We start from the raw sequence: 23,088 nt of genomic DNA, 5'->3' as shown, positions 1-23,088 counted from the left end.
TAGGTCACAAAGCAGCCTTCGTGGTGGTAGTCTGGTTCACAGGTCTGGCAGCGACAGCATCGAGTGTTTCAGGTATATTGGTTTATGAAGTACATGATTACAGCGAAGTGAATTGTAAGATGAATTTTAAGGGGTGGACTTTATAGTATATTTTGCTAATAAGTATACTATGTAGAGGTAACATATGTAAATGTGCCCATTTCTTTCACACTAATTTCCAATTAAAACCAGATATTGAGGGATCCCTGGGTGGCGCAGCGGTTTGGCGCCTGCCTTTGGCCCAGGGCGCGATCCTGGAGACCCAGGATCGAATCCCACATCAGGCTCCCGGTGCATGGAGCCTGCTTCTCCCTCTGCCTGTGTCTCTGCCTATCTCTCTCTCTCTGTGACTATCATAAAAAAAAAAAACAAAAAAAAAAAAACCAGATATTGATTCTTCAGAAGTTAGTTTCAGGGGATTAATTTGTAAACTTTAGTTGAAAAGGGTGTTGGATGCTTTGTCCATTGGATGGGTGTTGTAATATTACCATTCTAGAATCAGAAAAGATTTGTCCTGGTCTCTGAAAAGGAAATTATTAAAACGTTAAGATTTGTAACTTGCCCAAGTTTTGACAGGTAGTGTTGGGTGGTGAAGTCATTGATCCAGTACTCTTAATATGATTATTCTATGCTGTCTGCTCAGGCCATTGTTCCTACCTAACAGTTTGCTTTTCTTTTACTCAATTTTCAGTATTTATCATTAAATTTCAGTCTTACACTCTTTTTTGGTATTTCACCATCCTATTGCAGTATCCCTTAGGAGATTCTTTTATTATTTGAAAATCCTTTGACTCTGTAGTTCTTTGAAGCTTGGGAAACATAGTCTTTTGGCTTAGCAGTTCTGTGAAGTTGGGAAAGCACAGTTTCTCCATTTCTTAATAGTTGCATAATTTTTTTTGCAATATTACACTTTGCCTTAATAATGCAGTTTCCAATCTAAACATTCCTTAGTAATTCGATCTCTTATCAGTTGTATATGTTCTATGTTCTGCATATTATATTGTATATACTAGATTGAATAATTTAATATTCCTGTTAAATATTGGTATTTAGTTGATATTAGTGACTAGAGCTCAGAAAGTAAGTTTGAAAATAAGTTACAGGTGTAACTTTACGACTATTTCCATGAGTGAAATAGGAGCAGTTATTATATCAAGACCAAGTTATTAAAACAAAATTAAGAGCTGCAGCATATATCATTCTGGTTAATAGTTACTGTTAATTTTTTCAGACATTAGATTTACTGTTAATCTGTCTGATAATTAGTTGACTTATTTTGAGACTTCTCCCAGCCAAAATGAATGTTATATATAAATTTTGAATCTTTAGTCTCTTCTTTAAGACTTATTTTTAGCCATATGGTATGTACTTTTTTCTACCCAAAAATACCATTAAGAGAGAGCTCTCTGGCTTCTTTTTGCCACTACTAGCATAGCATCAAGTGTTGCTTTCCTTTCCTGTTTTCTATTTGTAAACCTTTTGTTTGTAATTTTATTGATAGGAATTAATATTTAGAGATAAATTTAGAAATACGAGAAAATTCAGTCATTTTAAAACTTGGTCATACTGTATTGTTAGATACTAAATTCAGTTCCTATTCCAAAGTTTTCTTCTGCTGTGATGGAACTTTATATATAAACGAACTATACTATAAAAAGGGGCATCATAAAATGTAAGATTTATATTATCTTTAAGGAGTATTAAAAGTATGATTATTCCCATTGATAAATCATTCATTTATTCTTTCTACCAATACTTAAAAGAAGATCTATAAGATATGTAAGTGAAGTTAAGAACTAGAAATGGCTTCTGAAAACAGTATGGTGGATAAGTAAATAGATACCAGGATAAAATAGAAGTCTTGAGAGATAGGCACAGAGTTCTATATTCAACTTTAATGGAAGTAGGGACATTGAGACAGAGGTGGTCTAAGTCCAGAGAAACTTGTAAAGAAATAATGAATTAAAAGCACAAACAACAGTGTTGGGATATCAAATGGATAGTTATTAAATCTGTTTGCTTGGACAGTGGCATGCATACCAAGGGAATATTTTTAAAGCAATTATTTAGAGAAGTTAGGGATATATTTTTTTTAATTATTAAAAAAAAGTTTCTTAAAAAAAAAAAGTTTCTATGTTTACCTGAAAAAGAGTACATGCCTGTGCACCTGTGAGGATGAGGCGGGGAGGGGGTGGTGGCAGAGGAAGAGAAAGAATCCTCAAGCAGATTCCTTTGCTGCTGACCGAGGAGCCCAAGGTGGGGCTCCATTTCAGCACCCCGAGATCATGACCTGAGCCACCCAGGTGCCCCATAAAGATACTTTAGATCCTAGAGACTTGGCTGCAGTTTTTTTCCACTGTTTTCCAATACTGCACTTTTTCTCCTTTTTGTTTTTCACCCATCTTCTGTTGTCTTACTACTGTAGCCAGATTGTCTACATTCCTTCCTGCCAGGTCATCCTCTTGGGCTTCATTTTACTTGTACATCTTTCATAGCCAGCTTTAACCAGGTAGGCTAGTCTCATTGGTCTTCATTTTTTTATTCCTTTAGCTCTTAAAATATATTTTTATTACAACAGAAGTTTCATATTTTTAATTCTGTGGATTGTCCTCTTTTTTTTTTTTTAAATAGGCTCCATGCCTAACTTAGGACTTAAACTCATGAGTACCATCCTCCACTGAGCCAGCCAAGTGCCCCTAGATTGTCATCTCTGTAAGGGCAGGATCATCGTGACAGACTGAGTTCTGAAGGCAGTAATTGTGTGTGTCTTGTTCACTGTTGCACCTTTAGCATCTGCCACAGTACTGTTATACATAGTTGTTTAGAAACATTTTCAACTGACTAGAGAATAGATTTATACTACTTTGGCCTTCATAAAATACATAGGATATAAATTGGTTACTCTGAATACATTTTTGGCAGATGATTTATATCCAAAAAATTTAGATTAAAAACTTGGATTAATACTGTAGTTCTCTGATTTGCTTTTGAGTATCTATAGATATAATTTATTGCTGGATCTCTCTTTGGTTTGTGGGTTACTTGTCATAGCTAACTGTACTTTTTAGAATTCTCCGTAAAATGAATCTAAGATTACAGTTTTATTTTTTAATTTTTAAATTTTTTTTATTTATGATAGTCACACACAGAGAGAGAGAGGCAGAGACATAGGCAGAGGGAGAAGCAGGCTCCATCCACCGGGAGCCCGATGTGGGATTCGATCCCGGGTCTCCAGGATCGCGCCCTGGGCCAAAGGCAGGCGCCAAACTGCTGCGCCACCCAGGGATCCCTAAGATTACAGTTTTAAATAGACTTTTGGTAGTTACATTAATTTGATAATTTGTATTTGTAAATCACTTGTCTTTTAGAGTGCTTGTCCTATTTGGTTTGATTTAATGTTGAATTATGCAGTTTGGTCTTCATGTAAGTCTTGTACAACAGAGCTAGCTATCTCATTTTTAATATTTTTAATATAGACATTTAAAAAATATTAATTTATTAGATAAGTAGTAATACCAGTGTAGAGAGAATGAAGGAATTCATAAATGGTTCATTTATCTTAGAATTTAAGCAGTGTTTGCCTTAGTTATTCCAGTGTGAAATGCGACTGTATTTTTTTTTTAAGTGCATCACGGCTAAATATTTTTATCATATCATTCCTTTCCTCTTCCTTCCCTTAAACTTGCTCCCTCCTATGTCCCCTGTGTACCCATTCCCTGCAGCGATCCCTGCTGGCTGTGGTGGAGATTGGTGTGCTGTGAATTTCATAATCAAGGAGTCTAAGAAACCTTGGCACCTGACTACTACTTGCTTTCACCAGGAATAGGGACCTTTTGTCTGAATTTCCTGCCCTCAGGTAATACTTCTATTCCCCATCGTTCTGACTTTTCTTTCTTTTTTATAAATGCAAGCACTTATTATACCCCACATAAAGATACTTTGAGAACATTTTCTAATTCTTACTGCATTAGTCAGATACGATTTTCTTTTTCTCCTTCTTTGCCACCCCCCCCTTTTTTTTTTTTTACCGTACCTATAGGTTCATGCAGTTCCTCTCTTAAGGTGACTTTTCTAATATATAAGGTTTGCCAGGCAACTTAAAGTTATAACCAACTCTTTCTATTGTTAAAAGAGAGTTTTATAACTTACAGTCAGTCAGCTATTTGGAAATAGTAATTAGCATTTGATCTACTCTTTAATGGGGATGATATCTTAGTCTAATGTAATTAATGAGGTATGAAGGCTCTTTTGATAAAGAGAATGTTTTCATCACTTCTCTTATTAAAGGACTTAGGAGTTTATTTTGTATACTTAATGTTAATTACAATCTTTATCAAAGAGATTGAAGTAATTTATGAACAGCAGTGAAAACAGTATTCATTCTTGAGGAATGTAAAGGCTTGCCACCTCATTTATTACTTTCCCTTTCCCCTACCCCTTTTAAAAATTCATTATCAGGGAAAGTAATTATGTTATAAAACCAGATTCATGGAAATAGCGCTAATTTTGTTAAAGTTGGATTTAATGAAAAACCTAGAAATGTATCCTTGAATACTTCTAACGCTTGGGAAATTTATCTGCATAAATACTTTGAACCTGTTCTAAAAGTGTAGTAAGAAACTGGTAATTAAAAGATTAACCATGACTGGGGCACCTGGCTAGCTTAGTTGGTGGAACATGTGACTCTTGATCTTGGGGTTGGGAGTGCAAGCCTCACAGTAGGTGTAAAGATCACTTAAAAATAAAAGAACATCCTAAAAAACAATGATAACCATGAGCAGAATTGTGCAACTTATTACATAGGAGTAACGTGACACTTGATAAACTTACTGGCCATGTGTTAGATATGATATATATCAATTAAATATTATTTTCCATATTCTTATCTGCCTTGATTCTATACTGTCATTTGGGTATCTGGATCTAAACAAAAATTGCCAAGAGAAAAGATGCCAGGCTTTAACCTTAGGTAGACCATTAGGGAAGCCTTGGGTAGACCATTAAGGAAGGTAGATCATCAAGGATTATCTCTAGGATATTGATAGTTAAGGATGTTGTTTGTAAAGGCATTCAAAGATGGTTCTGATTTTGCATATACCTCTAGTAAGTCGTCTGAGACCTTTTGCTCCTGAAGTAGAGTCATAGCTGTAATCATTTGCTTTTTTTAGATTACACTTTCTCAACATATCTTTTTTTGGCCTGGTTTGTGCTTAGCTTATTGAAGATGAGCTGTTACAATTTTATTCTTAGTTTAAACCACAGCTATCCATTTGTTTATTCAAGTCTTCTGCCAAACTTAATTCTTTTTTCCCTTTATCTTCTCATTTTTATCAATTATGATGCCTTTTTATTTAAATAACTTAATTTTTTCTTCCTTTTCCTGAACCTAGTACGCAGCAGACTTCTTGGCACAAAGTAGACATCAACAAGACTTGAATATCTCTGTTGTCATGACCCAGATTTAACTCATCATTTCTTGTGTTACTCTTGCAAATAAGTGTTTTCATTTCCTTCTGGTCTCATACTTTTTTATTTTATTCTTGGCACTGAGTAGAGAGATCTGTTCAAAATGCTAATCTTAACCATTTAATTTCTTGGTAAAAATCTTTTTTTTTAATTGAAGTATAATTGACACATAGTATCCCATTAATTCCAGGTGTACATCATAGTGATTTTTTTTTTTAAAGATTGAGAGTGAGATAGAGTGAGAGAGCGAGAAAGCAAGAACATGTGCAGGGGGAGGGTTAGAAAGAGAGGGAGAAGCAGACTCCCTTGCTGAACAGGGATTTGGTTAGGGCTCAATCCCAGAACCCTGGGGTCATGACTTGAGCCAAAGGCAGATGGTTAACCGATGAAACTACTCAGGCACCCTACTTTTTTTAATAATGTTCTTTTGATAATAGCCAATCTGACTGGGGTGAGGTGTTATCTCTATGTGCTTTTTTTTTTTTTTTTTTTAAAGATTTTATTTGTTTATTTGAGTAGAGAGAGCAAGGGAGAGAGCGAGCGAGAGAGCATATGAGTGAGTGTGCACTAGCATGATCAATGGGGAGGGGCAAAAGGAGAGGAAGAAGCAGTCTCTCCACGGAGCAGGGAGCCCAATGCTGGACTCAATCCCAGGACCCTGATCATGACCTGAGCCTGAAAACAGATGCTTAACAGACTGAGCCACCCAGGTGCCCCCTCATTGTGCTTTTGATTTGCATTTCTCTGATGATAGTGATGTTGAGCATCTTTTCATATGTCTACTGGCCATCTGTATGTCTTCCTTGGGGAAATGTTTATTTGGATCCTCTCATTTTTAAGTAGGATTTTTTTTTAATACATTAAGTTGTATAAGTTCATCATATATTTTGGATATTTACCTCTTATAAGATGTATGATTTGTAAATATCTTCTTTCATTCAGTTAGGTTGCTTTTTCATTTTGTTGATGGTTTCTTTTGTAGAAAAGCTTGTAGTTTGATGTAATGCCATTTATTTATTTTAGCTTTTTGTTACCCTTGCCTGAGAAGACTGGTAAAAAAAAAAACACACACACACACACGCACACACACGGCTAAGACCAATGTCAAGAGCTTATTATTATTTTTTTTTTGAGTTTCATGGTTTCTGACTTCACATTCAAGTCCTTAATTCATTTTGAGTTTTTTTTTTATTTGGTATAAGATAGTGATTCATTTTTTACATGTGGCTGTTTAGTTTTCCTACCACCATTTATTGAAGAGACTTTTTTTCCCCATTGTATATTCTTGCCTTGTTACAGATATTAATTGAACGTATATGTGTGGGTTTATTTATGGGCTCTTTATATTCTATATATATATATATACATTTTTTTTTAAAGATTTTATTTATTTATGATAGACATAGAGAGGCAGGCTCCATGCCGGGAGCCCAGCGTGGGACTCGATCTCGATCCTGGGTCTCCAGAATCATGCCCTGGGCCAAAGGCAGACGCTAAACTGCTGAGCCACCCAGGGATCCCCTCTATTGATATATTTGACTTAAGTTTTTATGCCAATACCATACTGTTTTGATTACTAACAGCTTTGTAGGATTTGAAATTAGGAAGCATGATAACTTCCAGCTTTGTTTTTTCTCTAGATTGCTTTTGCTTTTCAGGGTCTTTTCATGGATCCATGCAAGTTTTGGGATTCTTTGTTTTAGTTTTGTGAAACATGCCATTGGTGTTTTGAAGAGGATTGCATTGAATCTGTAGATTGTTTTGGGTAGTATATAGTTAATATTTTAACAGTATTCTTTCATTCCATGAGCACAGAGTATCTTTCCATTTATTTGTGCTGTCTTCAGTTTCTTTCATCAGTGTCTTACAGAGTATATGGGTCTTTCACTCCCTGGTCAAATTTATTCCTAGATATTTTATTCTTTTTGATGCAGTTGTAAGTGGAATTATTTTCTTAATTTCTTTCTGGTAACTTATTATTAGTTATTCCTATTTCTGTAAACTTTGTATCCTGCAACTTTACTGAATTTGTTAGTTCTTACTAGTAGTTTTTTGGTGGAGTCTTAGAGTTTTCTATATGTTATATCTGCAAATTGACAATTTTATTTCTTCCTTTCCAATTTGGATTCCTTTTATTTCTTCTTGCCTAACTGCTCTGGCTAGGACTTCTAATACTATGTTGAATTAAAATGGTGAGGGTGAGCATCCTTGTCTTGCTGCTGATCTTAGAGGAAAATCCTTCGGCTTTTCACTGTTGAGTATGATGTTAGCTGTGAATTTGTTGTAGGGCCTTTATTATGTTGAGGGGTACATTTCTTCAATACCCACTTAGTTCAGAATTTTTACCGTAAATAGATGCTGAATTTGTCAAATGCTTTTTCTGCATCTATTGAGATGACCATATGATTTTTATCCTTTGTTTTGTTAATGTGGTGTATCATGTAAAGATTGGTAAAAAGGGGCAGCCCCGGTGGTCCAGCGGTTTGGCGCCGCCTTCAGCCCAGGGCATGATCCTGGAGACCCGGGATCGAGTCCCACATTGGGCTCTCTGCACGGAGCCTGCTTTTCCCTCTGCCTGTGTCTCTGCCTCTCTCTCTGTCTGTCATGAATAAATAAATAAAATCTTAAAAAAATTTTGGTAAAAAGTTCTTAATGGCTCATGACAAGCTTTTTTAAAAAAATAGATTTTTTTAACAGTACAATTTTTGGGGGGCACCTGAGTGGCTCAATGGTTGAGCGTCTGCCTTTGGCTCAGGTTGTGATCCCTGGGTCCTGGGATCGAACCTGCATCAGGCTCCCCTTAGGGAGCCTGCTTCTCCCTCTGCCTATGTCTCTGCTTCTTTGTATCTCTCATGAATAAATAAATAAAATCTTAAAAAAAAAAGACTTTTTGTACCAAGAAATACTAAAATAGAACTTAATTGCATAAGATAAGGTAAAAGTAGGGCTCTTTGTTAATGGAACAAAGACCAGGCTATGCTCATAAATTATCTTTTAGTAGTTTAGTTGAATCAATAATTAGGGAGATCAGTTATTAGATCTTTTCCCTTTTTATTTCTTTGCCCGGCTATGTTGAATCATTAGTAATCTTCTTAGAAGCACTGTGGGAACAATCCTTATGTGTAGGATGCAGGAGTCCTTCATGATCTGGTTTCAGACCATCTTTCAAAGGCATACCATTTCTTTACAAACTATCCCATGCCATATGCTTCATCTGCGACTCCTGTATGTGATCCTGTAGTCTTGAACATGCTGTTGCTGTGCCTAAAATGCGCTCCTCTCTCCTATTCACTGAGCAGAAACTTAATCTTGAAAAATAGCTCGTTTGGCCTCCGTGAAGCTTTCCCAAAAGAGTATTTTTAAAAATTATCACTACTTCTCCTGTACCTCTGTCTTATCCTGTTTTTATTTTTACTGCAGTATTTGTCCCATAGTGCTTGGCACATAGTGAAACTATAATGTACTGTCACGATTTCTGTGCTTGTCTCTGATAATAAACTGTGAGCTGTTTGAAAGCAGTAATTATGTCTTACTTTGTCTAAGTTACCCGAGAGCCTAATCATTGCTCAGTTTTTGCCATAAAGGATGCCTGCACATGTATTTGTGTCAGATCTTCCAGTGTTTTAACAAAATTAGGAAATCCAGAGGTTTTTTTCTATTCCCAATTTCATTTATTTTTTTTACAAGTTCAATATTTTTAATTTAAACTCAATTAATTAACATATAGTATATTATTAGCTTCAAAGGTAGAGGTCAGTGATTCATCAGTTGCGTATAACACCCAGGGCTCGTTACATCATGTGCCCTCCTTCATGCCCATCACCCAGTTATCCCATCCCCCCACTCCCCTCCAGTGGCCCTCAGTTTGGTTCCAATGATTTACAGTCTCTTATGGTTTGTCTTCCTCTCTGATTTTGTCTTATTTATTTTCCTTCCCTTCCCCTATGATTCTGTTTTGTTTCTTAAATTCCATTTATGAGTGAGATCATACGATAATTTACTTTCTCTGATTGACTTCTTTCACTTACCGACTTCACCATATCCATGTTGTTGCAAATGGCAGGATGTCTTATACTACATCCTCTTCATTTATCTGTTGATGGACATTTGAACTCCTTCCATAATTTGGCTACTGTGAACAGTGCTGCTGTAAACAGGGGGTTCAGGTGTCCTTTTGGATCACTACATTTGTATATTTGGGGTAAATCCCTAGTAGTGCAACTGCTGGGTCATAGGGTAGCTCTATTTTCTATTTTATGAGGAACCTTCAAACTGTTTTCCAGAGTGGTTCCACTAGCTTGCATTTCGCCAACAGTGTTAAGAGTGTTCCCCTTTATCTGCATCCTCGCCAACAGGTCATTTGCTGACTTGTCAATTTTAGCCATTCTGACTGGTGTGAGGTAGTATCTCGTTGTGGTTTTGTATTTCTCTGATGCCAAGTGATGTTCATGTCTTCTGCCCGTTTCTTAATTGATTATTTATTCTTTGGGTGTTGAGTTTGAGAAGTTCTTTTTTTTTTTTTAAGATTTTATTTATTTATTCATGAGAGACACAGAGAGAGAGACACAGGCAGAGGGAGAGGCAGGCTCCCTGCAGGGAGCCCGATGGGGACTTAATCCTAGGACTCCAGGATCACACCCTGAGCCAAAGGCAGATGTTGAACCTCTGAGCCACCCAGGTGTCCCTGAGAAGTTCTTTATAGATGTTGGATACTAGCCCTTTATCTGATAAGACATTTTCAAATATCTTCTCCCATTCTGTAGGTGGTTTTTGGTTTTCTTGACTCTTTGCTGTACAAAAGCTTTTTATCTCGATGAAGTCCCAGTAGTTCATTCTTGCCTTTGTTTCTCTTGCCTTTGGAGACGTGTCTAATAGGAAGTTTGCCCCAGCAAAGGTCATAGAGGTTGCTGCCTGTGTTCTCCTCTGGATTTTGGTGGATTCCTGTCTCACTTTTAGGTCTTTTATCCATTTGAGTCTATTTTTGTGTATGGTATGAGGAAGTGGTCCAGTGTCATTCTCCTGCATGTGGCTGTCCTGTTTTCCCAACACAATTGTTGAAGAGACTGTCTTTTTTCCATTGGATAGTCTTTCCTGCTTTGTTGAGATTAGTTGACCATAGAGTTGAGGGTCCACTTCTGGGTTCTCTGTTCTGTTCCATTGATCTATGTGTCTGATTTTGTGCCAGTACCTTACTGTCTTGATGATTACAGCTTTGTAAGAGAGCTTGAATCCAGAGTTGTGATGCCACCAGCTTTGGTTTTCTTTGTTTTATTTTATTTTATTTTTAAAAAGATTTTATTGATTTGCTCATGAGAGACAGAGAGAGAGAGAGAGACAGAGACATAGGAGGAGGGAGAAGCAGGCTCCCTCCAGGGAGCCTGATATGGGACTCAATCCCGGATCCCGGGATCATGCCCTGAGCCGAAGGCAGATGCTCAACCACCCAGGCATCCCTGTTTTTTTTGTTTTGTTTTTTTCCTTTCATCCCTGGTTTTCTTTTTCAACATTCCTTTGGGTATTTGGGGTCTTTTCTGGTTCTATACAAATTTTAGTATTATTTGTTCCAGCTCTGTGAAAAAAGTTGATGGTATTTTGATAGGGATTGTATGGAATATGTAGATTACTCTAGGTAGCATAGACATTTTAACAAGATTTGTTTTTCTAATCCATGAGTATGGAATGTTTTTCCCTTTCTTTGTGTCTGCCTCAATTTCTTTTGTGGGGATTCTGTAGTTTTCAGAGTACAGATCCTTTGCCTTTCTGGTTAGGTTTATTCGTAGGTATCTTACGGTTTTTGGTGCAATTGTAGATGGGATCGACTCCTTAATTTCCCTTTCTTCTCTCTCATTGTTAGTGTATAGAAATGCAGTTGATTTCTGTGCATTGATTTTATATCCTTCCATGTTGCTGAATTCCTGTATGAGTCTGGCAATTTTAGGCTGGAGTCTTTTGGATCTTCCGTATAAAATATGTCATCTTTGAAGAGTGAGAGTTTGACTTCTTTGCCAGTTTGAATGCCTTTTCTTTTTGTTGTCTGATTGCTGAGGCTAGGACTTCTAGTTCTGTATTGAACATTAGCGGTGAGAGTGGACATCTCTGTCGTGTTCCTGATCTTAGGGGACAGGCTTTCAGTTTTTCCCCCATTGAGGATGATGATATTTGCTGTGTGCTTTTCATATATGGCTTTTATAATACTGAGGTATGTTCCCTCTATTCCTACATTGTGAAGAGTTTTAGTCAAGAAAGAATGCTGTACTTCATCAAATGCCTTTTCTGCATTTATTGAGAGGATCATATGGTTCTTGTCCTTTCTTTTATTAATGTAGTATATCACATTGATTTATATGCAGAGGTTGAACCTCCCTTGCAGCCCAGAATGAGTCCTACTTGGTCATGGTGAATAAGGAAACTGAGATTTTAATACAAGGTCTACCTTGTTAGCCACTCATTCAGATTTTTAAAAACTGTTCAGACAGACAAAATGTGTTTGTGGATAAAACATAGCTTACAGGCTGCCCATTTATAACCTCTTCCATTCTTTAAAAGTTTTCAATTCTTTAAATGTGAAAAACTGGCTAGACAAGATTGGGTGGTTTCCTTTACATATATATAATAAAAGTAACCAAGCCAAACAAACTCTGTAAATTGAGAATACTAAAAAAAATTATTAAGAGTATAACTTGATTCTTCTTCCATTAACACCATAGTTTTCCTTAAAGAAAATAACATTTATGTCTTAAATATTTAATAAGCCTGAAATGGACATTGAAAGCTCCTTGAAGGTAAAAATTGCCATATACTCCTATAATGCCTAGGAAATGTTCATTAAATATTGTTGAGTTGAAAATCAATCAGTATGACAATGAAATGGTAATTGATCTTGAAATACATTTTAAGTTTAAATTGTACAAATTTGATTGTAGGCTGGATTCTGTCTTGATAAGACCTTAGCGGTTGACTTAAACCCTTTTGGGCTTTACGTTTTATACAATAAAATGAAGGCTTTGGATTAGAAGAATATTCCAGGTGCTAAAATTCTAAAATTATTTGATATTTTTTGATAGTATGAAGGCTGCTTATGGATCTACCTGGCTTTTTTATTTTTATTTATTTCTTAAAGATTTTATTTATTTATTCATGAGAGACAGAGAGGCAGAGGGAGAAGCAGGCTCCCCACAGGGAGCCTGATGCAAGACTTGATCCCAGGACCCCGGTATCATGCCCTAAGCCAAAGGCAGATGCTCAACCACTGAGCTACCCAGGTGTCCCTATTTATTTTAATTTTTAAAAAGATTTTATTTATTTATTTGAGAGAGAGAGTATGATTGGGGGAAGGGGTAGAAGGAGAAGAAGGAGCTGACTCCTCACTGACCAGGGAGCCCAAGGTGGGGCTTGATCCCAGGACCCCGGGATCATGACCTGAGCCAATGGCAGACACTTAACTGACTGAGCCACCCAGATGCACCTATTTATTTATTTATTTTAAGATTTATTTATTTACTTTTCGAAAGAGAACAAGTGGGAGAGGCAAAGGGAGAGGGAGGGAGAATCCCAAGCAGACAACATGCTGAGTGTGGAGCCCTATGTGTAGCTTGATCCCAGAACCCTGAGATCATGACCTGAGCCAAAACCACAAGTCAGATGCCTAACCGACTGAGCCACCCAAGCACCCCTATCTTTTTCTCATTGATTTGCTTTTTGAAAATCCCCTTACTATAAATTCAGTTCATTTTCAGGGCTCTGTTTTGTCCCATTGTTCATGGGTCTGTCATTATGCCCATCTCAAACCATCTTGAATACTAAAGTGGTTTTTTGTTTGTTTGTTTTTTATATATAAGCTCTATGCCCAATGTGGGGCTTGAACTCATGACCCCAAGATCAAGTTTCTTGCTCTACCTACTGAGCCAGCCATGTGCCCCACTGTAGCTTTTTAAGAAGTCTTGAAATTGGTAGTATAAGGCCTCCAAGTATCTTCATCTTTTTCAAAGTTAGTTTGATATTCTATATCTTGTATATTTATATAAGTTTCTGAATCAACCTGTTGTTTCTACCAAAAAGCCTGCTTGGTATTTGCTTGGGACCTATAAATCTTTTTGAAGAGAACTGACATCTTAAAATATTGAGTCTTCTGATCTATGTATGTGTTTTTTTATTTATGTCTTTTAAATTTTCATCAACATTTAATAATTTTCAGTATATAGGGCTTATATACCTTTTGTCAGATTTATCCCTAAAAATTTCATACTTGCCATGCTAGTGTAAATGGTGCTTCCAAATTGTCAGTTCCTATTGTTGCTAGGATATGGAAACAATTGATATTTTTATTCCAGTAACTTTTTAACATGAAATTTGCACACAACAAAATGAATAAACCTTCCTATGCAACTCAAATGAGTTTTTAAAATAATATATTTATTTTGAAGTACTTTATTTATTTTTAAAGATTTTATTTATTTATTCATGAGAGACAGACAGACAGAGAGAGAGAGAGAGGCAGAGACAGGCAGACCCGGCAGATCCCGGGTCTCCAGGATCACTCCCTGGGCTGAAGTCAGAGCTAAACCACTGAGCCACCCGGGCTGCCCTACTTTGAGATTATAGAAAAGCAGTAAGTATAGTACAAAGAGTGTTCATATACCTCATATCCCAACTCCCCTGTTTGTGTGCGTGTGTGTGTGATTTTCTTAATTGTAGATATTTTGATTTTGGTAGAGGGATTACCATGTAATGCAATAAAATCTGCCTTTTTATTTCTATGCTCAAAGTCTCCTTAAAAATATTTTTCTGTGGAAAAAGATGATAGGCTCTGGATTTCATGTTTGCATGTACTCTCCAAAAATTAATGCCAGATTGACAGGTTTGTAAAAATTTAGGTAGCAGTTTCAAGACAGCCATGTATCCCCTGAACAATGCTCTCTGGTAAGTTACTAATAACAAAAATCTGCAAATAAGAAATTCTGAAAAATTTGATGAATCAAGAAATAATATTGCCTGAGAGACCTGAACCAAAGATTTTTATTAGGCTTCTCATAGTCTTAATAAGAATTTACTCCTGTGTTATGCTTTTGGATATGTGCTCTCAAAACAGTTTTCATGAATCATTAAAGCTTTTCATTTACTCCTTTGAAATAAAGTATGCATGACAGATTTTCTGTGGTTGAGAAAAATAGATTTTAAAAATTAGCTATTTATGGATTATTTTTTAAAAATGAAAAGGACAAGAGTTCATCCATTTTACTATTAATATGTTTCAGAGCATATGTCACAATCAGAAACCAATATTTATAAATTAACTATTGCCTATACTTTATTTGAATTTCCTTAGTTTTTTATCTAATGTCCTTTTCAGATCCAGGATCTCATTGTGATTATCACATAGTCATCATTTTGTTTTAGACTCCTCCTGACTGTGACAGTTTCTCAGACTTCTTTTTGATGTTCTTGAGAGTTTTCAGTAGTATTGGTTATTTTGTTCAGTGTCTCAGTCAGTGTGTAATGTTTTTCTAATGATTAGAATGATTCATGGGTTTTTGACAAGAAGGCCACAGAGGTATAGAATGCCATTTTTATTATGTCATATCAAAGCTATATACTATCAACATGTCTTATTGTTGATGTTGGCCTTTGTTTAAGCTATTCTTTTGACCACTTTCATGCTATATACTTTGGAAAGAAAAGCAGCCAAACACAAAAGGAATGAGGGATTGTGTTTCACTTCCCTGAGGTTTGAATAGAGAAAACATAAGTTATTTGGAAATTTTCTGTATGGGAGATTTCTCTCTTCTCCAATTATTTATTCAATCATGTATTTATATCTATGCAGACTCATGTATATTTATTTTGTATTTTGAGTTATAATCTAATAATTTATTTTGTTGCCCAAATTGTTCCAGCTTTAGCCATTGGGAGTGCTTTCATTTGGTTCCTGTGTCCCTTCAATTGATCTTATTTTTTGTATTATTCCTATATCCTATAACCTTGCTAAACTCATATATTAGTTCTGGTAAGTTTTTAAAAGGCTTCTGTATGGTTTTCTATACAGATGATCATGTAGTCTAGGAAAAAAGGCAGTTTTACTTCTTTTCTAAACAGAATGTCTTATTTTTTTCTTACCTTGTTGTGTTGGCTAAAACCTCCAATACAATGCTGAATAGAAGTAGTAAGAACAAATATCCTTACTAAGAGACAAATGACAAATGAGACAGACAAATGTCTCTGTCTTAGGGACAAACAATGTTTGTTAAACCAATCTTCATACTTGGTCACAGTGTACTTCTTAAATATTTTTTGTTAAACTGTGAGTTACAGCTTACCTTGTGAAATCTGTGGATAGGTTGTAATTGTATTTTATTTTGTCTTTTAATGATTTATTTGAGAGAGAGAGTGTGTGTGCACATGTGCACATGTTGAAGGGTGGGCGGTGAGAGGGGAAGGACAGAGGGAAAGAGAGCCTGATGTAGGCCTCAGTTTCACAACCCTGAGATCATGGCCTGAGCCAAAATCAAGAGTTGGCTGCTCAACTGACTGAGCCACCCAGACTCCCTGTGGTCACTATTTTAAAAGAACGAAATAGAAAATATCAGACTATATTAAACTATTGTTCTGTGAAATTTTCATCTTGTGTTTGTGTGTCTGTATGTAACAGACTGTAACATAAAGTGTATTTCTTGACCTAGCTCATATCAACATTTTTTTTTTTAATTTTTTTTTTTTAATTTTTATTTATTTATGATAGTCACAGAGAGAGAGAGAGGCGCAGAGACACAGGCAGAGGGAGAAGCAGGCTCCATGCACCGGGAGCCCGACGTGGGATTCGATCCCGGGTCTCCAGGATCGCGCCCTGGGCCAAAGGCAGGCGCCAAACCGCTGCGCCACCCAGGGATCCCTCATATCAACATTTAAAAAAATAACTAGTTCACTTTTTGACCCTGAAGATAATATAATAGGTAGTGCAAGAAAGCAAGTAGCCCAAAGAGGAGAGTGCCAGATTCAGAGATACACCCGGGGTGAAAAAATGGGGTTAGACAATGGAGAAAATGAGGAAATATGTGTTTCTTTAGAAAAGCCTAATCTGTAGGGGTGCCTGGTTGGCTCAGTGGTTGAGCGTCTGCCTTGGGCTCAGGTCGTGATCTGGGGTCCTAGGATTGAGTCCCGCATCAGATACCCCACAGGAGCCTGCTTCTCCCTCTGCCTATGTCTGCCTCTCTTTCTGTGTCTCTTAATAATTAATAAATAAAATCTTTAAAAAAAGCGCCCCATCTTTTTTTTAGTTTTTGTTTTTTTCCCCCTAAGATTTATTTATTTATTTATTTGACAGAGAGAACAAGTGGGAGGGGCAGAGGGAGAGAGAATCTGAAACAGACTCCATGCTGAGTATAGAGCCTGATAGGGGGCTTAGTCCCAGACCCCGAGATCATGACCTGAGCTGAAATCAAGAGTCAGATGCTTAGCCAACTGAGCCACCTAGGTGCCCCGTTTCTTAGTTCTGAGTGGAGTGATCTTTATGTCAACATGATGAAACTGATGAACAATGAAAGGATGTAATTAGTTGCAGATTAATAACTTAATGTTCCTAGCCAAAGGATTTGGTAATCTTTCAGATTTGGGGAATTCTCTCCAGAAACTTCCTTTCTTATATGACAGCCTCAGGAAGAAAAATCTACGTTTAACTGGGGTTCCTGAGGGCACCGAAAGGGACAGAGGTCCAGAATATGTATTTGAACAAATCATAGCTGAAAACTTTCCTAATCTGGGAAGGGAAACAGGCATTCAGATCCAGGAAATAGAGAGATCCCCCCCTAAAATCAATAAAAACCACTCAACACCTTGACATTTAATAGTGAAGCTTGCAAATTCCAAAGATAAAGAGAAGATCCTTAAAGCAGCAAGAGACAAGAAATCTCTAACTTTTATGGGAAGGAGTATTAGGGTAACAGCAGACCTCTCCACAGAGACCCGGCAGGCCAGAAAGGGCTGGCAGGATATATTCAGGGTCCTAAATGAGAAGAACATGCAGCCAAGAATACTTTATCCAGCAAGGCTCTCATTCAGAATAGAAGGAGAGATAAAGAGCTTCCAAGACAGGCAGAAACTGAAAGAATATGTGACCACCAAACCAGTTCTCCAAGAAATATTAAGGGGGACTCTGTAGAAGAAGGAGGAAGTCCAATGGAACAATCCACAAAAACAGGGACTGAATAGGTATTGTGATGACATTAAATTCATATCTTTCAATAGTAACTCTGAACATGAATGGGCTTAATGACCCCATCAAAAGGCGCAGGGTTTCAGACTGGATAAAAAAGCAAGACCCATCTATTTGCTGTCTACAAGAGACTCATTTTATACAGAAGGACACCTACAGCCTGAAAATAAAAGGTTGGAGAACCATGTACCATTCAAATGGTCCTCAAAAGAAAGCAGGGGTAACCATCCTTATATCGGATAAGCTAAAGTTTATCCCGAAGACTGTAGTGAGAGATGAAGAGGGACACTATCTCATACTTAAAGGATCTATCCAACAAGAGGAGTTAACAGTCATCAATATATATGCCCCGAATGTGGGAGCTGCCAAATATATCAATTAATAACCAAAGTTAAGACATACTTAGATAATAATACACTTGGTGACTTCAATGTAGCACTTTCTACAATCAATAGGTCTTCTAAGCACAACATCTCCAGAGAAACAAGAGCTTTAAATGATACACTGAACCAGATGGATTTCACAGATATTTACAGAACTTTACATCCAAAGGCAACTGAATACACATTCTTCTCAAGTGCACATGGAACTTTCTCCAGAATAGACCACATACTGGGTCACAAATCAGGTCTTAACTGATACCAAAAAATTGGGATTGTCCCCTGCATATTTTCAGACCATAATGCTTTGAAATTAGAACTAAATCACAAGAAGAAGTTTGGAAGGATTTCAAACACGTGGAGGTTAAGGACCATCCTACTAAAAGATGAAAGGGTCAACCAGGAAATTGAGAAGAATTAAAAAGATTCATGGAAACTAATGAAAATGAAGATACAACCATTCAAAATCTTTGGGATACAGCAAAAGCAGTCCTGAGGGGGAAGGAAATACATCGCAATACAAGCATCCATCCCAAAACTGGAAAGAACTCAAATACAAAAGCTAACCCTGCACCTAAAGGAGCTGGAGAAAAACAGCAAATAGATCTTATATGACTTTAATATGTGGTCTCAGGGGGGCAGCCTGGGTGGCTCAGCGGTTTAGCGCCACCTTCAGCCCAGGGCGTGATCCTGGAGTCCTGGGATCAAATCCCACATAGGGTTCCCTGCATGGAGCCTTCTTCTCCCTCTGCCTGCCTCTGCCTCTCTCTCTCTCTCTGTGTTTTTCATGAATAAATAAATAAAATCTTTAAAAAAAAAATGTGGTCTCAGGGTACTTTGTTCTCTTCTAGAAATACTGTTTTGAATAAAATCAAGCTAAAGCTATTAAATTTGCTTAAAGATAATTGGTTCGTGTAATATCTCTTCATGTACAGGGAGATTTAATCCTACGGATTAAATACGAGCTAGTGATTTCAATTAGCATTTCATAGTTTTTTTTTTTAATTTTTATTTATTTATGATAGTCAGAGAGAGAGAGAGAGAGAGAGAGAGGCAGAGACATAGGCAGAGGGAGAAGCAGGTTCCATGCACCGGGAGCCTGATGTGGGATTCGATCCCGGGTCTCCAGGATCGCGCCCTGGGCCAAAGGCAGGCGCCAAACCGCTGCGCCACCCAGGGATCCCAGCATTTCATAGTTTTGAATTGGGCCCAATTTAGGAGCATGGAACAATAATGGAAGAAGAATCTTTATGGTATCTTTAAGTTCTAAACTATTGGATTTGTGTTACTCTGACAGTCATATTTTTTATTTGTCATCTCTGTACTCAAATAGTGTTCTAGTTTCAAATTTCTGAAGGAAAGAATCTGATTCAATAGCCTAGATGCCTTTTCAGTTTCTAGATCAATTCAGCTCTACCCTAGGAAGTAGGTCTTAGGTGTGTACCTTTCTCCTTTGTGTGAGAGGATGGAATCAGTGATAGCTGGGCAGCCACCCTGAGAGGGGTTTGTTATTAATAAACAAATTAATTATATTAAATTGTTTAGTATTAATAAACAATTAATAAACAAGTTATTAATAAACAAGTTAGTTAAATTAAGTAATAACAGAATTGAAAATCAAATTATTGACAGATCTTATTTTCTGAATGCTTAAAATTAATCCTTTTTCTTTAAGTCAGTGGTTCTCATTAGCCTTTTTTGTTTCTAAAAGCCCCATTTGAAAATATGATAAAATATCTTGGACTCCTTTAAGTCCATCCAGCAACGTCAGATTATAAGTGCGTACTTTAAGTTTCATAATCAGCTTAACATGCATTGTTAAATTCCCTGTAAAATCTAGTTGTTCAGGCTGTAGCATGAAATAGCACAGAATAGAAATGATTATTTCTAGTTACAACTGTTATTTGAGAAAATAATTGTCAAGTAGCAGAGCGAATTATTACGTTTAGAAGAATGGTAGGCACTGACCTGAATCTTAAATAACATATATAGTAACAGGAACCATAAACAATTTTAGGACAAGGTGAAAACTCAATAAATGAGTATTTATTTACTCATGAGGTTAGAGAAGAATGTCACAGGGTTTTAGCATTTGAATGCAAAGAGGTAAGCACCTAGATTGGGATTGGGAAAGGGTTTATAAACTGTTAAGATTCTTTTGAATTCTAAGATTTTATGGTTCTACCCCCAAATAGTTGTATTTAACGTAGAGATGGTGCATTTCAGAAATGTTTCAGGTTGCTTTAGCAAAGAAACCAACTGTATTTTCTTTTGTTTTTATGATGTAGCTATAGAATGGATCTAATGAAAGTTGAAGTAGATTATGACTAAAATTTATAGCAGCATCAGATAAAATTTACACTTTCTGATTTATGATCTGCATACTTAGTGTTTTATCAAGTCTCCCAATTTTGGGGGAGGAATTTTCACTATTCATTATATTAAGTCTCTATGTTCATGTTCTGATTTAACCTGTGTCTTTGTATTAATAATAATGAACACTGAATTTTCCAATGTATTAGGGACAGTTCTAGCATTTTATTTATTCTAACCAGTTAACCCTCAAAAAAGCCCCATGAAAGTAGATATTATTTTGTTATCTCCATTTCACAGATAAGGAAACTGAAAGTGAAGCATATAGAGGTTTATAGAGGTTGAATAGTAAGTGGCATTTTTATTCTTGCTGAGCTAGAATTCTTAATTTATGGCCTGTTTCCTTAAGCAAATTATAAATCTTCGATTTGGGGCTTACCTTTTTTGTTTTGTCATGAGTGTCTACTTAGCACTGTGCCTTGCATGTAAGTTAGACTCTAATAGTTATGTATTGATTATAAAATGCATAATCTGTGTCAAACACATTCTTTCCATTTGCCAGGAAATTTTATTCCTCTAGTTAGCTATATTTGTTGTTATTGAAAAAACTAGTAAATGTATTTTCATGTGTAATGTGTAATTAAAGAAGATTTTGGATAAAATGGAAGTCTGTTTTCATATTTTAAGTATGTTTTCAAATTGTTACATTGTTAAAATTTTATCATTTTCAGTGATGCTTTCAATTACATCAACCAATAAAATATATACATTCACTTTAAAATTTATTCAATAAGATACTAATGTTAGAGTGAAGGATACATGTTTGTTTTAAAATAAACCTCTTTGCCTGCCATAGTGTATGTAGTAATGAAACCGTGTGTTTCTAAATTTTGAAAATAAAAAATACTGGTAAGAGTTGTGCCCTTTTTACTATATCATGTGACTTTCTTCTGTGCTGTTGTGACTTTGATATGTTCAGGTCAATGAACTTTCTCCTGTATCTTCATTTTGAGTCTTTATTAACAGCAACTTTGGTTTTATATGTAGGCTATGTTTCATTTCTCCCTTTATCTCCCCTCCCTTTATCTTCAGTAAATAAATAATTATCCAGAGTTTAATTCATTGACTTAAATTTCTGCCCTATTTTTAAAAGTTTGGTTTTAAAAGATTTATATAACTCTTTAGAGCTTGAAGGGTTCTTTAGTGGATTGGAAGTGGTATTATTTCAGATAACAATTCTCTTTAGGATCAGGTCCTTCTCAGTTATAATATTCAGCAGCATAATATAATTATCTGAGGATTTCAGATGGCAGTTTAGTTCAAAGAGCTGTAGCAACACTTGGAAAAAGTACAGGTAAAAAAAGTACCTCTTCCAAGCCTTAATGCTATTTTGTGAGCTTCCCTCCCTTTGTTTGCCTAGTATACAGTTAATGAAAGTCTGCTTATCTTTTATTATTAAATTATGACGAATTGGCTGAAAATCATTCTCCAGTTTCTGTTTTTGGAAGAAACATAATTAATAATTGACTGGGACATGTTTGTGCAAAACTAGAGTATATGTAAATTAAAGTCTAACATATGAATAATGGAAGATAAATAATTTGATATTACTTACCTGATGTAGGGACTAGCTTTTTAATGAATGTAAGTTACCAATATATCTTCTGATTTCTATTTAAAATAGTTTACTAGATGAGCAGTATTCATATGTTTTCCAGATTAGCTCCATTACTTGACCATTTTAAAGTCCTATTTGGATAAGCATGAGCTTTTTAAAAATTTTTTTCCAGATTTTTATTTATTCATGAGAGACACACAGAGGCAGAGGGAGAAGTAGGCTCCCTGCAGGGAGCCCAATGTGGGACTTGATCTCTGGAATCGGCCTCACGCCCTGACCCAAAGGCAGACACTCAACCGCTGAGCCACCGGCTGTCCCAAGCATGAACTTTTGATATTCCTTCAGTTAAAACTGTAATCAGTATCCATAATTTAATCTAAATTGAAAGAGGGGAGGAAGAAGAGAATTCTTATTTGGATATGTTTTGTACCAGATGTTTCAGATATTACCTTTAATCCTCACTAAAATCGTTTGAGGTTGGTATTGTTTTCCCCCTTTTACAGATGAGCAAACTGAGGCACAGAGGAACCACAGTAAGTGGTTAAACAAGAATTAAGATTTCCCTGACTTTAAGGCCCATGCTCTTTGCAGATGTTGTGTCCCTTTTGTAAAATGAACTAAACTGAAGGTAGAATCTTTTGTTAATGACAGGTATTTTATTTATTTATTTATTTATTTTATTTATTTATATAAAAAGATTTTATTTACTTATTTGCTTGAGGAAGAGAGAGCAAGAGAGAGAATGCAAGTGGGGAAGAGGGAGAAGCAGGCTCCCCGCTGAGCGGGGAACCCAAGTTTAGGCTCCATCCCAGGACTTTGGGATCATGGCCTGAGCCAAAGGCAGATGCTTAACTGAGCCACGCAGGCGCCCCAGTGACATGTATCTTAGTCTTTCCGTCTTTTACTTTTACTCTTGCTACACCTGTCTTTTTGGGTTTCTGATGAACTTTTGTCTCTATAAAAGTGATATATGTTCTTTATTAGGACATTTAACCGTAAGGGAAAGTATAAAGAAGAAGAAATCTAGAATCTTACCAACCATGTGTACTTTTGATATTTGACATTTT

General features: G+C 36.2%; 1 protein-coding gene across 3 annotated transcripts in view; it reads left to right on the top strand.

Moving 5' to 3' along the window:
• Positions 1–23,088, top strand: part of BLTP3B (bridge-like lipid transfer protein family member 3B) — a 97,565-nt gene that overhangs the window by 8,005 nt on the left and 66,472 nt on the right. Inside the window, exon 2 of one of the 3 annotated variants that reach the window (XM_025439523.3) lies at positions 3,762–3,895. The exons of the other annotated variants lie outside the window; for them this stretch is intronic. The gene's annotated coding sequence lies outside the window, so the exon portion shown is untranslated. The remainder of the gene's footprint in view (positions 1–3,761; positions 3,896–23,088) is intronic. 3 annotated transcript variants of the gene reach the window in all.

The sequence above is a fragment of the Canis lupus genome, chromosome 15 (assembly GCF_003254725.2).
Source record: "Canis lupus dingo isolate Sandy chromosome 15, ASM325472v2, whole genome shotgun sequence".
Taxonomy (NCBI): Eukaryota; Metazoa; Chordata; class Mammalia; order Carnivora; family Canidae; genus Canis; species Canis lupus.
Note: the sequence above shows the minus strand (reverse complement) of the source record. Positions and strands in the feature narration are given on the sequence as shown.